This window comes from Ornithorhynchus anatinus, chromosome 5 (assembly GCF_004115215.2).
Source record: "Ornithorhynchus anatinus isolate Pmale09 chromosome 5, mOrnAna1.pri.v4, whole genome shotgun sequence".
Classification (NCBI taxonomy): Eukaryota; Metazoa; Chordata; class Mammalia; order Monotremata; family Ornithorhynchidae; genus Ornithorhynchus; species Ornithorhynchus anatinus.
The window spans coordinates 90,817,553-90,841,285 of NC_041732.1; the positions used below are offsets into that span (position 1 = coordinate 90,817,553).

General features: G+C 45.9%; 1 non-coding gene across 1 annotated transcript; it reads left to right on the forward strand.

Moving 5' to 3' along the window:
• The first annotated feature begins 22,281 nt into the window (after window positions 1–22,281).
• Window positions 22,282–22,419, forward strand: LOC114812636. Its single transcript, XR_003760287.1, has one exon. It is a non-coding gene; the product is annotated as a small nucleolar RNA SNORA7 (small nucleolar RNA).
• The last annotated feature ends 1,314 nt before the right edge of the window (window positions 22,420–23,733 follow it).

The window sequence follows — 23,733 nt, forward strand, 5'->3', positions numbered from 1 at the left end:
GGGGGAGAATAGGTAGACACTAGAGTAGGTAGGCACGATCTCTCCCCTTGAGGAGTTTACACTGTCCTGTCTTTTGATCAGAGATCATTTTTCCATTGGTCAGCAAGCACCTAAGTAGCCTCAAATTTGAGAGAAGTTGGAAATTCATTCATTCAATCGTATTTACTTAGTGCCTGCTGTGTGTAGAACACATATTAAGCGCTTGGGAGAGTTCGATACAACAGTAAACAGACATATTGACTGCCCAAAATGAGGTCATAAATTCTAGGGTCACTTTGGATTGGCATTAATGCAATAATTAGTTTCACTTTATATAGTGATGGCTTTACAGTAGTGATAATAAAATTGGCCCCATGTATCCTGGATCGTCACTTGGTGGAACCAACTTGGGTCAATGGATCTGGCAGAGCTGATGGATCCGTATCCTTTGGGCATTTGGTATTCGTCCCACTCTCAGCCCCACAGTACTTACATGCTTAACAGTTATTTATATTACTGACTGTCTCCCCCTCATGACATTGAGCTCACTGTGGGCAGGGATTGGATCTACCAACTCAGTTGTACTGTCCTCTCCCCAGTGCTTAGTAAAGTGTTCTGCACAAAATAAATACCATTGATTGATTGATTAGGATTTCAACAATTTGAAAAGAAATTCGTAGAAGTAATGGATTCTGGAGAAATCAGAGTACCATTCATAGTCCATTACTCTGCTCTCTTCCACTAGCAATTTACCCTACCTGTCTCATCTGATCTCCTTTGCTAAAATCTGGAAGACGATTATGGAGGTGAGCTCAGCAACCGATTCATCTATTTAGAGGAATGGGCCTGTGACATTTGCTCCCATGGCAAAGTGACCATCTCCAAAATAAAGGGGTAATTTGTGCAACAATCCCAACTTTTATCCACTCAGCTAGTACATGTCTAAAAGGGGTTTTGAGCCTTCCAGAGATAGGAAGTGTTACAAGGGAGGAAAAGGGGTTTCAGCAACGATAGTTTTTTTTCTCCCAGGAACTAAACGGGAAAACAGTTCTCTACTTCTGACTCTAAGAAGAACCGGTATTTAACCTCCATACTGCAGATGAGGAAATTGAGGCACAGAGAAGTCAAATGATTTGCCCAAATTCACACAGTGGGAAGAAAGAAATGGGATTAGAATCCAGATTGCCTGACACCCAGTCCTGTGTTCTTTTCACTAGGACATTCTACTTTAACCTCTGTTCTAAAGCTTTTCTTATGAAGTGTTTTCATGTTCTTTAATAGTTTGGGTTTATGGCTCTCAGAAATACTCCTCTTGTTTTCCTGCTTTTACACCCCTTGCTCCAATTTCTTGGATTTTTAAGAGAAATGGGAATAGTTCAAAGGTCTCCCATGATCTCTTCAAAGAACAGATGGAACAAGGGTGTGTCCAGCATGTACCAGGGCTGCCCTACCCACCCTACTGGTCATCCCCACACCCACTGGGCTGAACGTGGGCAGGGCCACTGTGGGAGGAAAGAGAATGTAAATCTACTCCCTCAAGGGGGGTGAAAGAGGCTGGATAGGAATGAACTGCCAACCTTAAAAAAATGACCTCGAGCTAATATACTAGAAATGAAAATCATCCAAAGAAATCCTAAACTTTAGGACTAATTTTAACACTTTGGAGTAAGGAACAATGGCATTGAAGGACAGGGGCAAACACATCCCTCCCTTACAGACAGTAAAAGACCTCGAGACCTTCTCTGACTAAGCCCTCATTTCCTATTTTCCCATTACCTTCTGCTTCACCCTTACACTCAGATTTGTTCACTGTTTTCATCCCTCCCTCCACAGCATTTACGTAGACATCCATGATTTATTAATTTATATTACTGTTTATCTCCCCCCGCTAGACCATAAACTGGCTGTGGGCAGATAACTTGTCTACCGACTCTGTTTTGTTGTATTTTCCCAAGTGCTTAATACAGTGCTCTGCAAATACAAAGTGTTTAATAAATACGATTGATTGATTGACTGATTGATTGATTGATTGCCCATACACAAATACCCACACACCGCTGGGGACAGCTAACAGCATGGCCACCCCTGATCCCAGGGACCTGAAGAACCCAGCCCAGCGTGTCCCAGCTCACCAGACCCAGGATGGATGAGAACTCGCCACTGCACCTCCATCCTCCCAACTTGAGTCAGTCAGGAGGGAAAGGGCATCTAGTCTGTCTCTCAGTTGGAGGAAACGTGGTAGAGGTGGAGGAAAGTCCCCAGAGCTCCTGAACGAACTGGACCTGAGACTACCAGGATGACTGGATGGTGAGAGAATGGGTTGAAGTTGCTCTTGGATTTTGCCTTCCACTTGGATTTGCACCCTTTATTCATCCCTCTATCAGCCCCACAGCACTTATGTACATATCCATAATTTCTTTATTGATATTAAAGTCCATCTCCTCATCTACTCTGTAAGTTCACTGTGGGCAAGGACTGTGTCTACCATCTCTGTTATGTTGTACTCTCCCAAGTGCTTAATACAGTGCTTTGCACACTTACTACTACTAATAAAAATAATAATGGCATTTGTTAAGCACTTACTATGTGCCAAGCACTGTTCTAAGCACTAGGGAGGTACAAGGTAATCAGTTTGTCCCAGATGGGGCTCACAGTCTTAACCCCCATTTTACAGATGAGGTAACAGGCACAGAGAAGTTAAGTGACTTGCCCAAAGTCACACAGCTGATAAGTGGTGGAGCTGGGGTTAGAACCCATGACCTCTGTCTCCCAAGCCCATGCTCTTTCCACTGAGCTTCTCATTTACTACACTAAATAAGTATGGTTGATTGATTGAATATATTTTAAGGTCAAGATAAAATAAAAAAATAAACAAATGGTGTTATTTGCTAAGCACTTACTATGTGCACAGCACTGTTCTAAGAGCTGGGGGATACAAGGTGATCAGGTTGTTCCACATGGGGCTCATTGTCTTAATCCCCATTTTACAGATGAGTAAGTGAGGCACAGTGAAGTGAAGTGACTTGCCCAAAGTTACACAGCTGGCAAGCGGCTGAGCCAGGATTAGAACCCACGACCTCTGACTCCCAAGCCCGAGCTCTTTCCACTGAGCCACGCTGCTCTCTGTAAGATATTCCGCCTCATCTTACTGATATTCCTCCTGGAGAGCTGACAATCAGTGATCATGGTATTTTTTAAGGGCGTACTAAGTACCGAATACTGTACCAAGCACCAAGGTACATGAAAATCAGGTAAGACACCATCCTTCTCCCACATGGGGGACACAGTCTAATTAGCAGGGAAAATCATTCAATCCCCATTTTATAGATGATGAAAACTGAGGCAAAGAAGTTAAGTGATTTGCCCAAGGCAAGTGGCAGAGCCAGCATTAGAACCCAGGTCCTCTGGCTACCAGGCCCACGCTCTTCATAAACTGGACCATTCCTTTCTCCCGGAAACATCATCCAAATTTGGCTTCACTGATACTGTTCTCTCCTAGTTCTCTGCCTTTCTCTCTGGCCTCTCCTTCTCAGCCTCTTTCACAGGCTCCTCTTCTGCCACTCATCCTCTAACTGTGGGAATCCCTCAAGGCTCAGTTTGGGGTTCCTTCAATTCTCCATCTACAACCACTTCCTTGGAGAACTCATTTGCTCCCAAACTTCAACTACCATCTCTACATGGATGATTCCCAAATCTACCTCTCCAGCACTGATCTCTCTCCTCTGCAGTATCATATTTCCTCAGGACACATCCATCTGGATGACCTAATGAGGGCTCCAACTAAACATGTCCAAAACAGAAGTCTTCATCTTTCCACCCTGTCTTTCCCAGTGTGGTGAGCCCCAAACAAGCTGCCTCTGTATCAGAGAGTTTTCTTAGATGCCTTGGGGTTAAACTGTCTCCCATAATAAATTACTAGGAGGAGCCATGGAGAGAGAGCTGGAACTTTACATGAAGTTGTGGAGGAAGGACCTCAGGCTGGCCAAGGGAGTAAATGTGATTTCTTCCAAAGCATGTTGGCATAGTGGATAGAGAATGGGCCTAGGAGTCAGAAGGTCATGAGTTCTAATCCTGACCTTGCCACTTGTCTGCTGTGTGACTTGGGCAAATCATTTCACTTCTCTGGGCTTCAGTTATCTCATCTGCATAATGGGGATTAAAATTGTGAGCCCCACGTGAGACAAGGACCGTGTCCAACTAGATTTGGTTGTATCCACCATAGTGCTTAGTACGGTGCCTGGAACATAGCAAGCGCTTAACAAATACTACCGTTATTATTATTGTTATTATTATGTGTAGGTGAATCTAATCACCGCAGCAGAGGGGACCCCAGTCTGGGCTACCGCAATCAGGGGTCTCCCTGACAGTCATGACGGACAGCTGCTGCTCCTTCCCCTGCCACCATCTCTCAGCTGTGGACTGCGAGAGGAGGAAGCTGGAGATCTGCCATCATTCTTATCCTAAATAAAAAAAAAAAACAATCCTCTGGTGCTGGGGCTCCCCTATATATGACTGGACTAGGAGAGACAGCAGTGGGGGAGAAGCAGCGTGGCTCAGTGGAAAGAGCATGGGCTTTGGAGTCAGGGCTCATGAGTTCGAATCCCAGCTCTGCCACTTGTCGGCTGTGTGACTGTGGGCAAGTCACTGAACTTCTCTGTGCCTCAGTTACCTCATCTGTAAAATGGGGATTAAGACTGTGAGCCCCACGTGGGACGTCCTGATTCCCCTGTGTCTACCCCAGCGCTTAGAACAGTGCTCGGCACATAGTAAGCGCTTAGCAAATACCAACATTATCTAGTTAAAAAAATAAATAATAAATAAATTCCTCTGCAGTGATGAGCCAAGCTTCTACCTCTCCCAGCCCCCTCTACCTCCTCTCCATCCCCCTCTGTGGCTCTGAGCCCCAAGGAGCCAGGGAGGAGGTCAATCATATTTATTGAGTGTTTACTGAGTGCAGAGCACTGTACTAAGTGGTTGGGAAAGTACAATATAACAGCCCCAACTCCGGTGGCACATTTGACTTGTCCGACTGCTACCCTTCCTAGCCCTTCCTCCTCTTCCTCTTTGTTCCCTTCCGTGGTTCTGCACTCAGAGGAGCTGGGGCAGCTGTGGGTGGCTCCAGATCCAAAGAGACATTTAGTGAGCCTGGCTTCTACCCCTCTCCCCTGACTCCGTGTCGCCCTCTCTGTCCCTGTATTTATGTATTTGTTTTTTTACCAACCATATTTATTGAGCGCTTACTGTATGCAAAGCACTGTACTGAACTTTTGGGAGAGTTCAATATAACATTACATTTCCTGCCCACAGTGAGCTCACAGTCTGGAAGGGGAGACAGATATTAATATAAATAGATAAATAAATAAATTGCAGATATAAACAGATGTATACATATGTACTGTGGGAAAGGGAGAGAGGATTTGATGTAGGAGAAAGTACGAGCGGCACAGAAGGGAGTGGGGAAAGATGAGAGGAGAACTCAGTCATGGAAGTCTTTCTGGAGGAGATGTGACTTCAGTAAGGGTTTGAAGTAGGGGAGAGCAATTATCTGTCGTTATGAGGAGGGAGGGCATTCCAGGCCAGAGGTAGGATGTGGGCAAGAGATAGGTGGTGAGATAGATAAGATCAAGGTACAGTGAGAAGCATCAGAAGAACAAAGTGTGTGGGCTGGATTGTAGTAGGAGAGCAGTGAGATGAGTTAGAAGGGGACAAGGTGACTAAGTGCTTTAAAGCCAATGGTGAGGAGTTTTTGCTTGATGCAGAGGTCGACGGGCAAGCACTGGAGTTTCTTGAGGAGTGGGGCTCTTCTGTGCCCCGAGGAGCAGGGGGAGCAGCTGGCTAAGATAAGTGGAGGCCCTGGCTCTAAACCTCTTCCTTAGCAGGGGTTAGTGGGGCTGGGAGTGGGGACGGAGTTGGATTTTTCAGAAACATTCTTCCTGTCTTTTGGTCTCTGTGTCCCATTCTGATTTCATTATTACTCCAGAACAGAAGGATTTTAATAAATCTTCTCCTGCTATGAGGTACAGGCTCCAAACCCCTCCCACAGCAGGGACAATGAAGCTGGAGATGGGGAAGGATGCATTTCCTTTGCAGCTCTGATAAAGTTTTAATAAAGTTTCAGATTCCGTCAGCAGGAAGGCACAGGTTCCAAACCCCTCCTGGATACTAATTTGGATGTTTCAGAAACATTCGCTCTGTCTCTAATAAAGTTTTAATAAAGTTTCAGAACCTCAAGAAAAAATGACTCATATAGGGAGTAAACAATCAGGAAAGGTGTTTTATAACCTTGCCATGAATTAAACTCTTCAACTCAGTAAAGAGAGATCAGACAGGGGCATCAGGGACAGCTGTAATCCAATCATCAGACACAGTTTGGGCAGTGTGCACTTCTGTTGTGTAACCATTGAGTTCATTCATTCAATAGTATTTATTGAGCGCTTACTATGTGCAGAGCACTGTACTAAGCGCTTAAGTTCATATCTCCCCACTCCTCAAAAACAAAGAAACTCCTTACCATAAGCTTTACAGAACTCAATCAACTCTCTCCCTCCTATTTTACCTCACTGATTTCCTACTACAACCCAGGCTTCATGTTTCACTCCTCCAACACAGATTTACTCCTTGTACCTCGATCGCATCTATCTCATCACCGACCCCTTGCCCACATCCTCCCTCTGGCCTGGAACTCCCTACCCTTTTATATATGACAAAACACCACTCTCCCAACTTTTAAAACCTTATTAAAATCATTCTTCCTCCAAGAGACCTTCCACTACTAAACCCTCATTTCCCCTAGTCTCTTTCCCTTCTATGTCACCTATGAACTTGGATCTGAACCCTTTAAGCATTTAATAGTCATCTCACCCTCAGTCCCACAGCACTTATGTATGTACCTGTAATTTATTTTCATATCTGTCTCCCCCTGTACACTGTAAGCTCTTGGTGGGTAGGGAATGTGTTTACCAACTCTGTTGCACTGTACTCTCCCAGGTGCTCAGTACACTGCTCTGCACAGGTAAGTGTTCAGGAAAATACCACTGATTGATTATTTGAAGAAAGGCAGAGACATTCAGACAACTCCAGCAGCCCAATGTTTAACCTTCTTTAAGTATAAAAAAGACATAAATTCTGATTGTTCAAATCCATGTTCTTGTGTCTCTTTTCAAAAGACTCAAAATTAAGCAAAAATATATAAAAATAGATTCATTCATTGAATAGCATTTACTGAGCACTTACTATGTGCACAGCACTGTACTAAGCGCTTGGGATGTACAATTCAGCAACAGATAGAGACAATCCCTGCCCATTGATGGGCTTACAGTCTAATTGGGGGAGACAGACGAACAAAATAGCAATAGAATCAAGGGGATGTACATCTCATTAACAAAATAGGGTAATAAAAATAGATACAAATGAGCGGACAAGCACAGTGCTAAGGGGAGGGGAAGAGAGAGGGGGAGGAGCAGAGGGAAACGGGAGGAAAAGGGAGCTTAACTGAGGGGAGGTGAAGTGGGGGGCAGAGAGGGAGCAGAGGGAAAAGGGGAAGCTCAGTCTGAGAAGGTCTCTTGGAGGAGGTGAGCTCTCAGAAGGGCTTTGAAGAGGGGAAGAGAGTTAGTTTGGTGGAGGTGAGGAGGGAGGGCATTCCAGCACCGCGGAAGGATGTGGGCCAGGGGTCGACTGCGGGATAGGAGAGAACGGGGGACGGTGAGGAGGTGGGCAACAGAGGAGCGGAGCCTACAGGGTGGGCAGTAGAAAGAGAGAAGGGAGGAGAGGTAGGAGGGGGCAAGGTGATGGAGAACTTTGAAGCCTAGAGTGAGAAGTTTTTGTTTCTTGCAGAGGTTGATAGGCAACCACTGGAGGTTTTTAAGAAGGGTAGTGACACACCCAGAGCATTTCTGCAGGAAGATGAGCCAGGAAGCAGAATGAAGAATAGACTGGAGCGGGGAGAGACGGGAGGAAGGGAGATCTGAGAGAAAACTGACACAATAATCCAGCCGGGATATTATGAGAGCCTGTAACCATAGGATAGCCGTTTGGGTGGACAGGAAAGGGTAGATCTTGGCAACATTATAAAGTTGAGACCGGCAGGTCTTGGTGACGGATTGGATGCGTGGGGTGAACGAGAGAGCCGAGTCAAAGATGACACCGCGGTTGCGGGCTTGAGAGACAGGAAGGATGGTCATACCATTCACAGTGATAGGGAAGTCAGAAAGAGGACAGGGCTTGGGAGGGAAGACAAGGATCTCAGTTTTGAACATGTTGAGTTTTAGGTGGTGGGCAGACATCCAGATAGAGATGCCTTGGAGCTAGGAGGAGATAAGAGCCTGAAGGGAGGGAGAGAGGACAGGGGCAGAGATGTAGATTTGTATGTCATCCACATAGAGATGATAGTTGAAGCCGTGAGAGCGAATGAGTTCACCAAGGGAGGGAGTGTAAATAGAGAACAGAAGAGAGCCAAGAACTGACCCTTGAGCAGCTCCTTCAGTGAGAGGATGGGAGGGGAGGAGGACCCTGCGAAGGAGGCCGAGAATGAACGGCCAGAAAGATAAGAGGAGAACCGGGAGAGGACGGAGTCCGTGAAGTCAAGGTGAGATAAGGTGTGGAGGAGAAGGGGATGGTCAACAGTGTCAAAGGCAGATGAGAGGTCAAGGAGGATTAGGATAGAGTAGGAGCCATTGGATTTGGCAAGAAGGAGGTCATGGGTGACCTTAGAGAGAGCAGTCTCGGTAGAGTGGAGGGGACGGAAGCCAGATTGGAGAGGGTCCAGGAGAGAATTGGAGCTAAGGAATTCTAGGCAGCGAGTGTAGATGACTCATTCTAGGAGTTTGGAAAGGAAGGGTAGTAGGGAGATAAGGCAATAACTGGAAGGGGAAGTGGAGTCGAGAGAGGGCTTTTTTAGGATGGGGGAGACATGGGCATGTTTGAAGGCAGAGGGGAAGAAACCATTGGTGAGTGAGCAGTTAAAGATAGAAGTTAAGGAGGGGAGGAGGGCAGGGGCGATGGTTTTTATAAGGTGAGCGGGAATGGAGTCTGAAGCACAGGTGGAGGGGGTGGCACTTGTGAGGAGGGAGGAGATCTGCTCTGAGGATACTGCAGGGAAAGATGGGAAAGTAGGGGAGAAGGTTGGGCGGGGGGGGGGGGAAGCAGAAGGGGGAGTGGTGACTTCGGGGAGCTCAGACCTGATTGTGTTAATTTTCGTGACGAAGTAGGTGGCCAGATCGATGGGGGTGAGGGATGGGGGAGGGGGGAGGAACAGGAGACCTGAGGAGAGAATTAAAAGTCCGGAATTAAAGGCGGGGGTGACAGGCATGGGTGTCAATGAGGCAAGAAAAGTAGTTTTGCCTGGCGGAGGAGAGGACAGAGTTAAGGCAGGAAAGGATAAATTTGCAAGGGATAAGGTTGGCTTGGTGCTTGGACCTTCGCCAGCAGCACTCAGCAGCTCGAGCTGATCATCTATATTGGAGATCATCTTATTGGAGAGAGTAGTTTTGATTCCTTGATCTAAGGTCTTGATAATCACTCAGCAGAGCTTGTATTCAGAGTGTTTAAAACTAGCCCACACTGACACAATAATAATAATTATGGTACTCAATAAGTGCTTACTATGTGTCAAACACTGTACTAAAGGCTGGGATAGAGACAAGATAATTAGGGTGAAATTAGGCCCTGTCCCACAAGGGACTCAAAGTCTAGGTAAGAAGGAGAAGAGGTATTGAATCTCCATTTTCTAGCTGAGGAAACTGAAACAGAGAAGTTAAGTGACTTAACAAAGGTCACTCAACAAACAAACAATGGAGCTGGGATTAGAACCCAGGTCCTCTGACTCCTCAGCCCCTGCTCTTTCCTCTATGCTACGACACTTCTCATTGAAACATTTAGCAACATAGAACAGATGGTGTGAGCCCTGACAGAGCTGCAGTTGCCATCTTGCCACCCAACCTCATTGGGTGATGGCCAAGTCTCTCTCCCCTTTGGGATTAGAAGATCTGGGCTCTTAGCACACAAACTCCATCTCCTTAATAAATAATTTTTGGTATAATGATTGTTTAGCTGCTACACAAAGAAAGTCTTTTCAAATAGCAAAATGAAGGTGATGTTTAAGGATTTCTGAAGAAACTCAAAGTGGATAAAGAGGCTGTGATGTTTCATAAATGCATGTGTCTAATTTGCATATTGTTCACCACGAGGATATCAGAAATACATCAATGAAATATGAAATATTTCTAATCATGATATTGCAATATTTAATTTCATAATATTGCATCTTGAAAATATCTTACCACATCCTGGCAGCAGCCAAAAATGAAAAGATCCAATTTCTTCACTAGGAGAAGCAATTTTAACATACTTTGTGAATTCATCTTTGAATACATTTCAGAAAACACTACTCACTTTATATCCCTAAAACTATTCATTTAACACAATCTCTTCTTTTAATGTGTGTTCTTTTTCTTTCAAATAGCCAAAAGACAATTTTCTCTCTCCTACTCCTCCCTCTCTCTCTCAATTTCATGAAAGGAACCAAATTCGAGAGAGGATTTGCCAGCTGTAATCAGCCTTCACTCAGGCTCAATCCAGAAATGTCCATGTCTTCTTAGGTTATGCTGGATCATAATATTGGTATGAGCCATCAAATGCTTTACTTTGGTCCCTATCATTGGCCAGCTAGTTGCTTCTTAACACAAATACTTTCTGGTTTCCAAGGTAACATTTCTCTGAGAATTGAAAGGGAAAAACAAGTCAAGGTTTTGGAGAGGGTACAAGCTGATGATACCTTCAGTTTTCCCTTCAGAAGATGAGAAAAATGGAATTGTTAGATTGGAGAAGAAGCCTCTGCCCAACTCTGTAAAATGGTGAGAAGTGAAAGGATTGGAGAATGGGAGAGGAAGTGGGTGTGATGCTGAGAAGTGAAAGGGATCTTAGAAAGCAGAGGAGGGAAGGGGGTTGTAAAGCAGAGGGGTAGGATTTGTGGAGTGGGAGAGGGAGTTCGAGAGTGGAGAAAGAAAATTGGGAGTCAGGGAGTGTGAGGAGATTAGACAACAAATGTAAGAGGGTTGGTGTTATCAATCAATGGTATTTTTGAGTGTTTACTGTGTGCCAAGGCATGTACGAAGTGATTGGGAGAGCATAATACAATAGATAGGCATGATCTCTGCACCCAAAGAGAAGTTTCCACCTCTCTGGGTTTAATTTGGGATGGTCTTACTGTATTCAATCAGGTTATCCCTAAAATCACTGACCATCCTAAATTCATCATCAAGCAAGGTAGAATGGAATTAAAAACTCCCACCAGAAACCAATGGATTTAACTGCCTAGGTAATCAATCAGTGATATTTATTGAGTGCTTACTGTGTGTAGAGCACTGTACTATTCATTTAGAGAGCACAATAATAATAATAATAATGTTGGTATTTGTTAAGCACTTATTATGTGCAGAGCACTGTTCTAAGTGCTGGGGTAGATACAGGGTAATCAGGTTGTCCAATGTGAGGCTCACAGTTAATCCCCATTTTACAGATGAGGTAACTGAGGCACAGAGAAGTGAAGTGATTTGCCCACAGTCACACAGCTGACAAGTGGCAGAGCTGGGAGTCGAACCCATGACCTCTGACTCCAAAGCCCGGGCTCTTTCCACTGAGCCACGCTGCTTGGTAGACGTGATCTTTGTTCTCAGAAAGCTTACTTTAGAAACCATGATTGAATTATACTTCCAAACAGGCAAAATGAACAGAATTGGTCTCACAAATAGATTGAGACCCAGAATACTAAAAGAAAGATTTGTGAGGTAGGTACAACTCCTGAAGGTGTTTCACACTCTTAGTTCACATGCTTCAAAGTCAATCAGAGTAACAGGTCATAAGGTTGGCTAGTCCTGATTACTTGGGGAACTCTGAGAGAAACCAGGTCATGTCTTAAATCATCCACAGATTATGTGCAAGACTGAATTAACCTTACTAACTTTTCCAGTTATCTCAGATGGAGCTTAGAGTGAGAGACACACTTTACTGCTTCTATCAATAAATGGTATTTATTGAGTGCTTACTCAGGGCAGAAATAAATGTTTGAGAGAGTACAATAGTGTAAGGAGACTTGATCTCTGCCCTCAAGAGGTTTACAATCCAGGAAGAAAGACAGGCAGTGAAATGAATTAAAGGTTGAGGAGGCAACTGAATATAAAGATATGTAGATAAATCAGGCTGGCTGGGTCTTCAGGACAAGAGTCAGCCCTGCAAGATCATTGGCAGCAAGATCAGAGCTAATCTCTACCTCCAGGGTTTGGAGCTTTTCATTCTATTGGCCAAAAGCTACTCTCCCCCTAGGATATTCCACTCCCAGAAGCACAGGGAGGAAGGAGTTAGGTAGGTTTTGGGAGAGGAGGGGGTCTTTGTCTGAACCAACTTGTGACCTCACTTACAGTCAGGGAGCTGGGGAGGAGGTGGGAAACAGGGATAAAGATGTGGTGATATGAAAAGGAGGTCATTTCTTGGTAAGAGCAGAGACAGAACAACTCTCTCAACTTGCTCCCTCCACAGTGCCTTCTAACCTGGAGGAAATTCTTTCTCCTGCTCCCTTCCTTTTGCTGTGGATGGTTTTCCAAGCCCCTGCTGAATGTTCTTCACCTCCCCTTTGCAGACAGACCAGAACGCTGAGTGGGAACATTTAGACAAGAAGTCCTCCGGCATGCCGGTGCCATTCCATTCCTATGGGTGCTGAATGCCGGTGGCTTGAGAACAATTGGGCAGAGTTAGTCTATCAGCCATACTACCATTTTAGACCAATCACAGCACCAGAGACCAGAGGCCAGTGTGTTTGATTTTCCTAATCCTTTTTTCTTGTCCACCTGGTAGATGACTGAAAGAGCATCAACTGAAGGTATAAAGAATTATGTTTGTTTCTCCTTTTACTCAAGACTGAAATTGCAAGACTGAGAATAAAATATCTGACTCCTTTTAACAAACCAGATGTCAATCCTATAGACTGTAAGCTGGTTGTGAGAAGGGAATGTCACTGACTATTGTTTTGTTGTACTTTCCCAAGCACTTAGTACAGTGCTCTGCACACAGTAAGTGCTCAATACATACAATTTGAATGAATGAATGAATGAATGAATGAACATTTGACCATCAGAGATGGGTCAAGCTTAGACCCTCCAAGTGCTGTGAGCCAGTAAACTAGCCCAGGCCAGATGTCCCAACTGTCAGACCAAACCCAACCAAGCCAAGGCCCAACAAATCCCCATGACCTTTGTGCATTTGTTTCCAAATGCCAGAACCAGGAGGCACGTTTGCCCAAGATAGTACAGCATTCATTCATTCAATCATATTTATTGAGTGCTTACTGTGTTCAGAGCACTGTACTAAGCAATTGGGAGAGTACGATACAACCTAAAAAGAGACGTTCCCTGCCCACACGAGTTTACAGCCTAGAGGAGGGGAGAAAGATATCAGTACAAATAAATGAACAGATAGGTTCTCTGGGCCTGTGGGGGGAGAAGAACAAAGGGAGTAAGTCAAAGTGAAGCAGACAGGAATGAGAGAAGAGGGAAGAGGGGACTTATTCTGGGAATGGTCTGATCAGTGTAACCCAAGCTATCTTTCATTCATTCAATAGTATTTATTGAGCGCTTACTATGTGCAGAGCACTGTACTAAGTGCTTGGAATGAACAAGTCGGCAATGGATAGAGACAGTCCCTGCCATTTGACGGGCTTACAGTCTAATCGGGGGAGACAGACAGACAAGAACGATGGCAATAAATAGAGTCAAGGGGAAGAACATCTCGTAAAAACAATGACAACTAAATAGAATCAAGGCGATGTACAATTCATTAACAAAATTAATAGGGTAATGGAAATATATACAGTTGAGCGGACGAGTACAGTGCTGTGGGGATGGGAAGGGAGAGGTGGAGGAGCAGAGGGAAAAGGGGAAAAAGAGGGTTTTTAGCTACGGAGAGGTAAAGGGGGGGTGGCAGAGGGAGTAGAGGGAGAAGAGGAGCTCAGTCTGGGAAGGCCTCTTGGAGGAGGTGAGTTTTAAGTAGGGTTTTGAAGAGGGGAAGAGAATCAGTTTGGCGGGGGTGAAGAGGGAGGGCGTTCCAGGACCGCGGGAGGACGTGGCCCAGGGGTCGACGGCGGGATAGGCGAGACCGAGGGACGGTGAGGAGGTGGGCGGCAGAGGAGCGGAGCGTGCGGGGTGGGTGGTAGAAAGAGAGAAGGGAGGAGAGGTAGGAAGGGGCAAGGTGATGGAGAGCCTTGAAGCCTAGAGTGAGGAGTTTTTGTTTGGAGCGGAGGTCGATAGGCAACCACTGGAGTTGTTTAAGAAGGGGAGTGACATGCCCAGATCGTTTCTGCAGGAAGATGAGCCGGGCAGCGGAGTGAAGAATAGACCGGAGCGGGGCGAGAGAGGAGGAAGGGAGGTCAGAGAGAAGGCTGACACAGTAGTCTAGCCGTGATATAACGCGAGCCTGTAGCAGTAAGGTAGCCGTTTGGGTGGAGAGGAAAGGGCGGATTTTGGCGATATTGTAGAGGTGAAACCGGCAGGTCTTGGTAACGGACAGGATGTGGGGTGAACGAGAGAGACGAGTCAAGGATGACACCGAGATTGCGGGCCTGAGAGACGGGAAGGATGGTCGTGCCATCCACGGTGATAGGGAAGTCTGGGAGAGGACCGGGCTTGGGAGGGAAGATGAGGAGCTCAGTCTCTCTCATGTTGAGTTTTAGGTGGCGGGCCGACATCCAGGTGGAGACGTCCCGGAGGCAGGAGGAGATGTGAGCCAGAAGGGAGGGGGAGAGGACAGGGGCGGAGACGTAGATCTGCGTGTCATCTGCGTAGAGATGGTAGTCAAAGCCGTGAGAGCAAATGAGTTCACCGAGGGAGTGAGTGTAAATGGAGAACAGAAGAGGGCAAAGAACTGACCCTTGAGGAACTCCAACAGTCAAAGGATGGGAGGGGGAGGAGGCGCCAGTGAAGGAGACCGAGAATGACCGGCCAGAGAGGTAAGAGGAGAACCGGGAGAGGACGGAGTCCGTGAAGCCAAGGTGAGATAAGGTATGGAGGAGGAGGGGATGGTCGACAGTGTCAAAGGCAGCAGAGAGGTCAAGGAGGATTAGAATGGAGTAGGAGCCATTGGATTTGGCAAGAAGGAGGTCACGGGTGACCTTAGAGAGAGCAGTCTCGGTAGAGTGGAGGGGACAGAAGCCAGATCGGAGGGGCTCTAGGAGAGAATGGGAGTTAAGGAATTCTAAGCATCGATTGTAGATGACTCGTTCTAGGATTTTGGAAAGGAAGGGTAGTAGGGAGATAGGGAGATAACTGGAGGGGGAAGTGGGGTCAAGAGCGGGTTTTTTTAGGATGGGGGAGACGTGGGCATGTTTGAAGGCAGCGGGGAAGGAGCCATTGGAGATTGAGTGGTTAAAAATAGAAGTTAAGGAAGGGAGGAGGGCAGGGGCGATGGTTTTAATAAGGTGAGCGGGAATGGGGTCCGAGGCGCAGGTGGAGGGGGTGGCACTTGCGAGGAGGGAGGAGATCTCCTCTGAGGATACTGTAGGGAAGAATGGGAAAGTAGGGGCGAGGGTTGGTTGGGGGGAGGGGAGAGGCGGAGGGGTGACTTTGGGGAGCTCAGACCTGATTGTGTTGATTTTCATGAGGAAATAGGTGGCCAGATCATTGGGGGTGAGAGATGGGGGAGGGGGAGGAACAGGGGGCCTAAGGAGAGAGTTAAAGGTCCGGAACAATCGGCGGGGGTGACGGGCATGGGTGTCGTGATCCCTCCTTCCCATGTGTGAGCCAATGGGAGTCAATTAATTCCACACAGATTCCCTTGGTAAAATCTCACCATGATTTGAAGCACCTTTGAAGATGACCAGGTATACTCCATCTTGGCTTTCCCTCACACAACTCTGATTCTTCTAGAGAAGTAGCATGGCTCAGTGGAAGGAGCACAGGCTTGAGAGTCAGAGGTCATGGGTTCTAATCCTGGTTCCGCCGCTTGTCAGCTGTGTGACTTTGGGTAAGTCACTTAACTTCTCTGGGACTCAGTTACCTCATCTGTAAAGTGGGGATGAAGACTGTGAGCCCCACTTGGGACAAACTGATCACTTCGTATCCCCCCAGTCCTTAGAACAGTGCTTTGCACATAGTAAGCACTTACGAAATACCAACATTATTATTATTATTATTCAACAGCTGCCCTTACTTGGTCAGAGAGGGTGCCCATCTCCATATGATTGATTGATAGATCAATTTCTGAGGATCTGAAAACAGTGGTCTTGTGTGCTCATATTATCCCACAAAACAAACACACACTACAAGTGTTGTTCAACATAGAAAGGTATGACACATCCAGAGACCATATACATATTTTGACAAAATATAATAATAATAATAATAATAATGGTATTCGTTAAGCGATTACCATGTGCCAAGCACTGTGCTCAGCACTGGGGCAGATACAAGGTAATCAGGTTGGACACATTCCCTGTCCCAAATGAGGCTCACACTCTTAATCCCCACTTTACAGATGAGGAAACTGAAGCATAGAGAGGTGAAGTGACTTGCCCAAGGTCACATAGCAGACAAGTAGCAGAGCCGGCCAAAATACACCGGTACAGTGGAAAAATACACACACACAACCAAAATGCACACACTTCCATTAACACCGAGAGTCCTCACCTAACCCCCACTGTTATTCATCCTCCCCCATCCCCACTGCACTGGTGACTCACCCACTCCTTCCCTGACCCACTCCCTTAAACTGTATCTCAAAGGTTTCCAGCACAACCAGCAACACATCAGAGTGGCCATATTGTCAATCTCCAGCAAAGACAGCCATTTTAGCCACCTCAGTGGCCTCTACTGCCAAGGATGTGAAGAAGGAAAAAGTTGGCCAGCCTTTATTCACTCATCTATTCCCCTGCTGTTGTCCCTGTGCCACCCATCCTCGGCTGTTGTGAATCTCCCCCTGTTATCCCAGTTGAAAGTGGCATCTTCATAAGTTCCACGGGAGGAACAGAACCCCCAAATCCGTGTCTATCCCTCCTAAAGTAGGATGTCTGATCACCTTTGCCTAACGTCTCATAGCCTGGCCTTGCCGTGGCACGTAGGGCTCAGCCTCCACACCAAGGGCCTCATGGACTGGGAAGTAGCCTTTCCTGGGGGAGAAAGCCAGTGAAATCTCTCAAGCTCTCAGAAAAAAATGCCAGGGATGGGATTTCTGTTTGGGTGGAAGACCAGATGGAAAGCAGGTCCTTGGTTGCATGAACAGGGCTCTGCTCCACTGGAACATCCCTGACACTAAAATGGCCTCCCCCAAACCTCTCCAAAGCAGACACACACCCTGGATCTATGCCCACCTCCCATCCCCAGGGCTGCCTCACTACCTCTGGGCAAGCCGAGGCCCGGCAGAAGCAGGTCAGATTGGGGCAGGAGAAAGCAGTCAGTCCAGGTCGGTCCCTCGAAGGGTCCCGATGGGCTAGTGAGTCCCAGGAAGGCCATGGGCTTCCATGATCCCAGTTCACTTAGCGCTAGGAGCAGTCCTTCCCAGCTGCCACAGGATATTTCCATTCACCTTGAAAAATCTGCACTTTCTATTACAGACTTCTTTGGGCCGGGGGTGAACATCAAATGGAATTTATTTAGCACCCAGTGTATGCAAAACACCATACTATGTGTTTGGGAGAGAACGAAACACTAGAATTGGTAGACGCATTCCATGCCACAACAAGAAGCAGCAGCATGGTTTAGTGGATAGAGCAAGGGCCTGGGAATCAGAAGAACCTGGGTTCTAAACAAACTCTGCCACTTGTCAGCTGTGTGAACTTGAGCAAGTCACTTCACTTCTCTGTGCCTCAGTTACCTCATCTGTAAAATGAGGATTAGGACTGTGAGCCCTATGGGGGACATGAATTGTCTCCAACCTGATTAGCTTGGATCTACCCCAGTGCTTAGAATAGTGCCTGGCAAATAGTAGCTACTTAACAAATATTAAAAAAAACCCAAAAACCCAAGTTTACAGTTTAGAGGAACTGAATCACAAATGGCTCAAAACTCCCTAAAGACCAAAGCCCCAGGATCTGCCGTCACCCCCTGACCAACCACATCTAGCCCACAGGACTCAGTATCCCGAAAGACTATCCTTACAACCTTAGGCTGGGATAGTTTCTAAGGCCTCTTCACCTAGCGCTGTGCAAATCTGACAACTCTCCCCTTCAAGATCCATTCTTTTTCTTGTATTGACACTGTCCACTTAGCTTGTTGACTCTTGCATGTTGTTTTTGCAATCCATTGCTATCACTGTCTTTATCTACATACCCTCACCTAGATTGTGAGCCCCGTGTGCAACAAGGACTGTATCTGATCTGTTATGTCTGAGTCAACCCCAGCATTTAGCATACTGCTTGGCATAGAGTATGCACTGAAAAATACCAATAATGAACTTCACTTTTCCTTGGAATTTCAATAGGTCATATTATCCTTTTGTTACCTGAGGCTAACTTTAACTTGGAGCTTATGAACTGGGGGGTGCCTTAGGGCAGGAGAGGAAAGAGTACCTTTCTTAGGATCCCAAGGCTTGAAGACACCTAGAAGCTTTGTTCTCTAGTCTCCTGCTACTCTAGTGGTTGCTCCTTTCTGCTCCTCTGGGGTGGTCCAGTTCAGTGGGCATTTCTGGGTGGGGAGGGCGAGAAGTGTGGATGGAAAGGCTATTGATTATAAATGTGCAGAGGGCTGTGGGTAAAAGGGTGAAGGCACCTGAATGGTAGGATTCTTCAGGGGAAAGCTTGGGACTTCAGGATTGAAATTTCTTAAAAAAGAGTTATCTACAAGATGAGTTAAGAGGATATAGAGGTCTTGGGGTTGCTGTCTTCACATTTCGTGTATCTGTTGTGTTGTACTTAAGTTTGAAATCGTATTCTTCCAGTCATGCCATCCCCTCAGCCCCCAGAACATTGCATTTGTTGTTGTTGTTATGGTACTTGTTAAGCACTTACTATGCGTCAAGTACTGTTCTAATCACTGGGGTAGATACAAGTTAATCAGGTTGAATACGGTCCCTGTCCCACATGGAGCTCACACTCTTAATCTCCATTTTACATATGAGGTATCTGAGGCCCAGAGAAGCTAAGTGACTTGCCCATAGTCACACAGCAGGCATGTCTCAGAGCTGGGATTAGAACCCAGGTCCTTCTGACTCCCAGGCCCATGCTCTATCCACTAGGCCATGCTGCTTCTCTATATATGAATATTAGTTGAACTGCCTATTTTGTCTTTGCACTTAGTGGAAAGATCCTGGGACTGGTTGTCGGAAGACCTGGTTCAAGTTCAAGTTCTACCAGAGGCTGCTGTGTGACCTAGAACAAGTAAGTCCTTAACACTCTGGGCTGTTCCGCATCTATAAAATGGGAATAAGATACATTGTGAACCTCCTATAGGTCAGGGACTGGGACTGATTTCATAATCTTGCATCTACCCCAGGTCTTAGCTCATAGTAAGTGATTCATAAATGGTGTAAATTTATTATGATGATGATGTTATGTATGATCTTATTCTTTTGGCAGTTTTGGTTCCCATGTCTTCCCCATTAAATTGTAAGTTCCTCAAAGGCAAGAACCTTGTTCTTTAAAGTGTTCAGAATCAATTGTATTTTTGAGCATTTACTTTCTGTAGAGCACTGTACCACCTGCCTGGGAGAGTACCATATAGCAGAGTTCATAGATACATTCCCTGCCCACATTCTAGATGGGAGACAGGTATTAATATGAATAAACAAATTATGGATACATACATAAGTCCTGTGGGGCTGGGGAAGGGGGTGGGGAGGTGAATAAGGGTATAAATCTAAGAGCTAGGGTGACACAGAAGGGAGTTGGAGTAGAATCGAGGGCTTAGTCATGGTTTAGGGTGGTGAGGATGATGATGAAATCCTTATTCTTATAAAGGAAGAAAGGAATACAACTCTCAGAAAAGTATGCATCTCAATCGTAGTGGCGGGGAAAAAGAAGGTGGAAGAAGAAGAGGAGGGGGAGAATTAGCAACAATGTGGTCTAGTAGATAGAAAATGGGCCTGGAAGTCAGAAGGACTGCTCCACCAGCTGTCTTCTGAGTGACCTTGAGCAAATTACTTAACTTCTTTGGGCCTCAGTTTGTAAAATGGGGATTATTAATAATAATAATAGTGATCATGGTATCTGTTAAGCACTTACTATGTGCCAGGCACTATACTAAGTGCTGGGGTGGATACAAGCAAATCAGATTGGATACAGTCTCTCTCCCAGGGAGGGCTCACAGTCTCAATCCCCATTTTACAGATGAGGTCACTGAGGCACAGAGAAGTGAAGTCACTTGCCCAAAGTCACACTTCAGACAAGTGATGGAGCCAGGATTAGAATCCATGACCTTCTGACTCCTAGGCCTGTGCTCTATCTGCTATGCCAAGGACTCTGAGCCCCATGTGTGAGAGGGACTGTGTCCAACCTGATAATCTTGTATCTTCCCCAGCATTTACTACAGTGTCTGACACATAGTACGAGCTAAATAAATGCGATGAAAAAAAAAAAGAAGTGAAATGAAAAAATAAAAAAAAGCATTAAAGAATTTGAGGCTGAAGGCTCTGTACCTGCCAGCAATGCTCATTTGAGTCAGTCCCCCTATCACAGCTTGTCAAAACCCTGAATACTGTGCCCTGGGAATTCTTCTCACAGCCTCACTTAGCAATTAATTGGCCTTTATTTAGGCCCCCCACAATAAACTCAGTGGTGAAGAAGTCATGTAAAAAGCACAATGCTTACTTTCCAGGAGCTCCTTTGCTAACGTGTGCAAACAGATCAATGTAATGAAATCAGTGTTTTGGAAACCACTGGTCAAACGCCACTCTGGACAGGCTGATATCACCTTTGGACTGAATTGCCCCACGAGGAAGCGCTTCAGAGCAGAGCATCAGCATAACCATTCTGTGCCTTAGAGAAGCAGTTCTAAAGCTTTTCATCTCTCATCCCAGCGGACACCTGTCACAGTCAGGTTGGGGGCTGGGGGCCAGTGAGGACCACGGGAAATACCCTTCACACAGATCCCGCTGCCGTGGCTGCTGGCAGCCTTTGTAGCTTTGTAAAGAAGCAGCGTGGCTCAGTGGCAAGAGCCCGGGCTTGGGAGTCAGAAGCCTTGGGTTCGAATCCCAGCTCCGCCGCTTGCCAGCTGTGTGACTTTGGACAAGTCACTTCACTTCTCTGGGACTCAGTTACCTCATCTGTAAAATGGGGATTAAAACTGTGAGCCCCATGTGGGACAACCTGATCACCTTGTATCTACCCCAGGGTTTATAACAGTGCTTGGCATATAGTAAGTGCTTAACAAATACCATTATTACTATTACTATTATTAAAGTGCATGGCACATAAGCGCTTAACAAGTACTATTATTTTTATTATTATCATTATTCCTAGGCCTTGGAAATAGACAATCACTAGTATTTATTGAGCTCTTAATGTAGGCAGAGCTCAGTACTAAGCACTTGGAAAAGTGCAATACAACAGAGTCAGTAGACACGTTCCCTGCCCACAGTGAGCTTACAGTACAGAGGAGGAGGCAGACATCAATATAAATAATTACGAATATACAAAAATTATGTACACTGAAGACACTTCTCGCCTACAAGGAGTTTACGATCTGGTGAGTGGAGTTGAAACCAGCAGAAATAAATTCTAATTAAACATCAAAATAAGCCCATTTCTCTTCCCACACATCCACAGTGATGTCCTTGCCCTCCTAAGGTTTAGAGGATTATGCTCTTGTTCCACCTAATTCAATTTCAGATGGTAGAAGTGGGATGTGGTTTGGATGCTTCAGTGGTAGTTTATGCTCTAGGGAGGAGAGGGGCTGAAGCTACAAACAAAAATCTCTCCATCAATCCACCAATCAGAGGTATTTATTGAGCAGTTGTTTTTATAATATCTGTTGGGAGCTTACTATGTGTCAGACACTGTATTAAGATCTGGGTAGATACAAGGTAAAGGTTGGACATAGTCCCTGTCCCACACTGGACTCACAGTCTTAATCCCCATTTAACAGATGAGGTAACTGAGGCACAGAGAAATTAAATGACATGCTCAAGGTCACACAGGAGACAAGTGATGGAGCCGGGATTAACACTCAGGACCTTCTCACTCCCAGGTCCACGTTCTATCCACTAAGCCAAGTTGCTTCTCCATTCCTCTTTGCAGAGCACGGTACTAAGTGCTTGCAAGGAGTGCTCAAGGATCTTATAGTCCAATAGGAGAGATAGACACTACCATAAATTACAGGTAAGGGGAAGGGCCCCCTCTTAGGGTCGCACCTGGAGAGTCTCCAGCACTCTACCAGTCTCGGCTACGGGAGGGAGAATCAAGCAGAGGCCTGCCCATTCCATTCCTAGCTTGGCCAGTAGCTAGCGATTGGAAGGCAATCTGCCACAAGTCAAAACTCACCCGTGCTGGGCAGCAGCCACATGGGAGAGAGTCGAGGGCAGAGACTCAAGTTTACTGTGTGGAAGGAGGCAATGGTAAACCATTTCTGGATTTTTACCAAGGAAACTCTATGGATACACTACCAGAATGATTGCAGATGGAGGTTGGGGGTTCTGGGAGAGATACGTCCATGACATCGCTATGGGTCAAAGACGACTTGACAGCATAAGACAAGACAAGGGGAAGTAACAGAGTTTAAAGATTTATACGTAAGTGCTATGGGTTGAGTGCCTAATACTTAAAGGGAGAGGACTAAGGTGCTAGCTGACTCAGTAGCAGGGGGAAATAGGCTGGAGAGATGAGAGATTAGTCAGCGAGTGCTTCATGGAGGACATGCGATTTTAGGAGGGCTTTGAAAATGGACAGAGTATTGATCTACTTGATATGAAGGGGGAGAGAGTTCCAGGTAGGAAGGAAGGAGAGAGCAAGGAGTCATCAGTGAGAGAGATGAGAGCAGACAAATGGCGGAGCCAGGATTACAACCCATATCCTCTGACTCCCAAACCCGTGCTCTTTCCACTAAGCCATGCTGCTTCTCTACCATACTGCTTCACTGTACTAAGCGCTGGGGTAGATACCAGCAAATCGGGTTAGACTCGGTCCCTGTCCCACTTGAAGCTCATAATCTTAATCCCATTTTACAGATGAGGTAACTGAAGCCCAGAAAAGTGAATTGACTTGCCCAAGTCACACAGCAGACAAGTGGCAGAGATGAGATTAGAAGCCAGATCCCTCTGACTCCCAGGCCCACGTTCAAACATTAGCAGTGAATGAATAATAGAAAAAAGCGATGATTTTAGTGTTGTTCTCTCTTTGGCTGAGCTACAAAACTCTTTTTCAGGGCTCCAGGAGCTCTCACCACCTCAGGACATTAAGCCCTTATCAACAAATAATGTTCAGATTGCCAAATGTGAGACTTTCAGAAAGGTTATCTTTGAATCATCTGCCAAACAAAAGCTGGCCAGAAGGGTGTTCTTGCAAATGTATTTTTAATTAGAAGAAAAGAGCAGCAGGAAATGTCTCAACACTGTTACATCAGGACAGGAGCAGGCTCCTTCCAACCACCTCTAAGTCCTGTGTTTCAGCAAGACTGTGCCTTAAAGGCGGGAGAGCAGAGCTTGTCCTTTCCAGTAAATGAAGGCCAAAGTTAGGCCAGTGGATAAATGAACAAAAACAGTAGGGTGGGAGGGGGTGAACGTCAGTTCCCAGAATCACTGAGATGGAAGGGTCAGCAATCAATCGTATTTATTGAGTGTTAACTATGT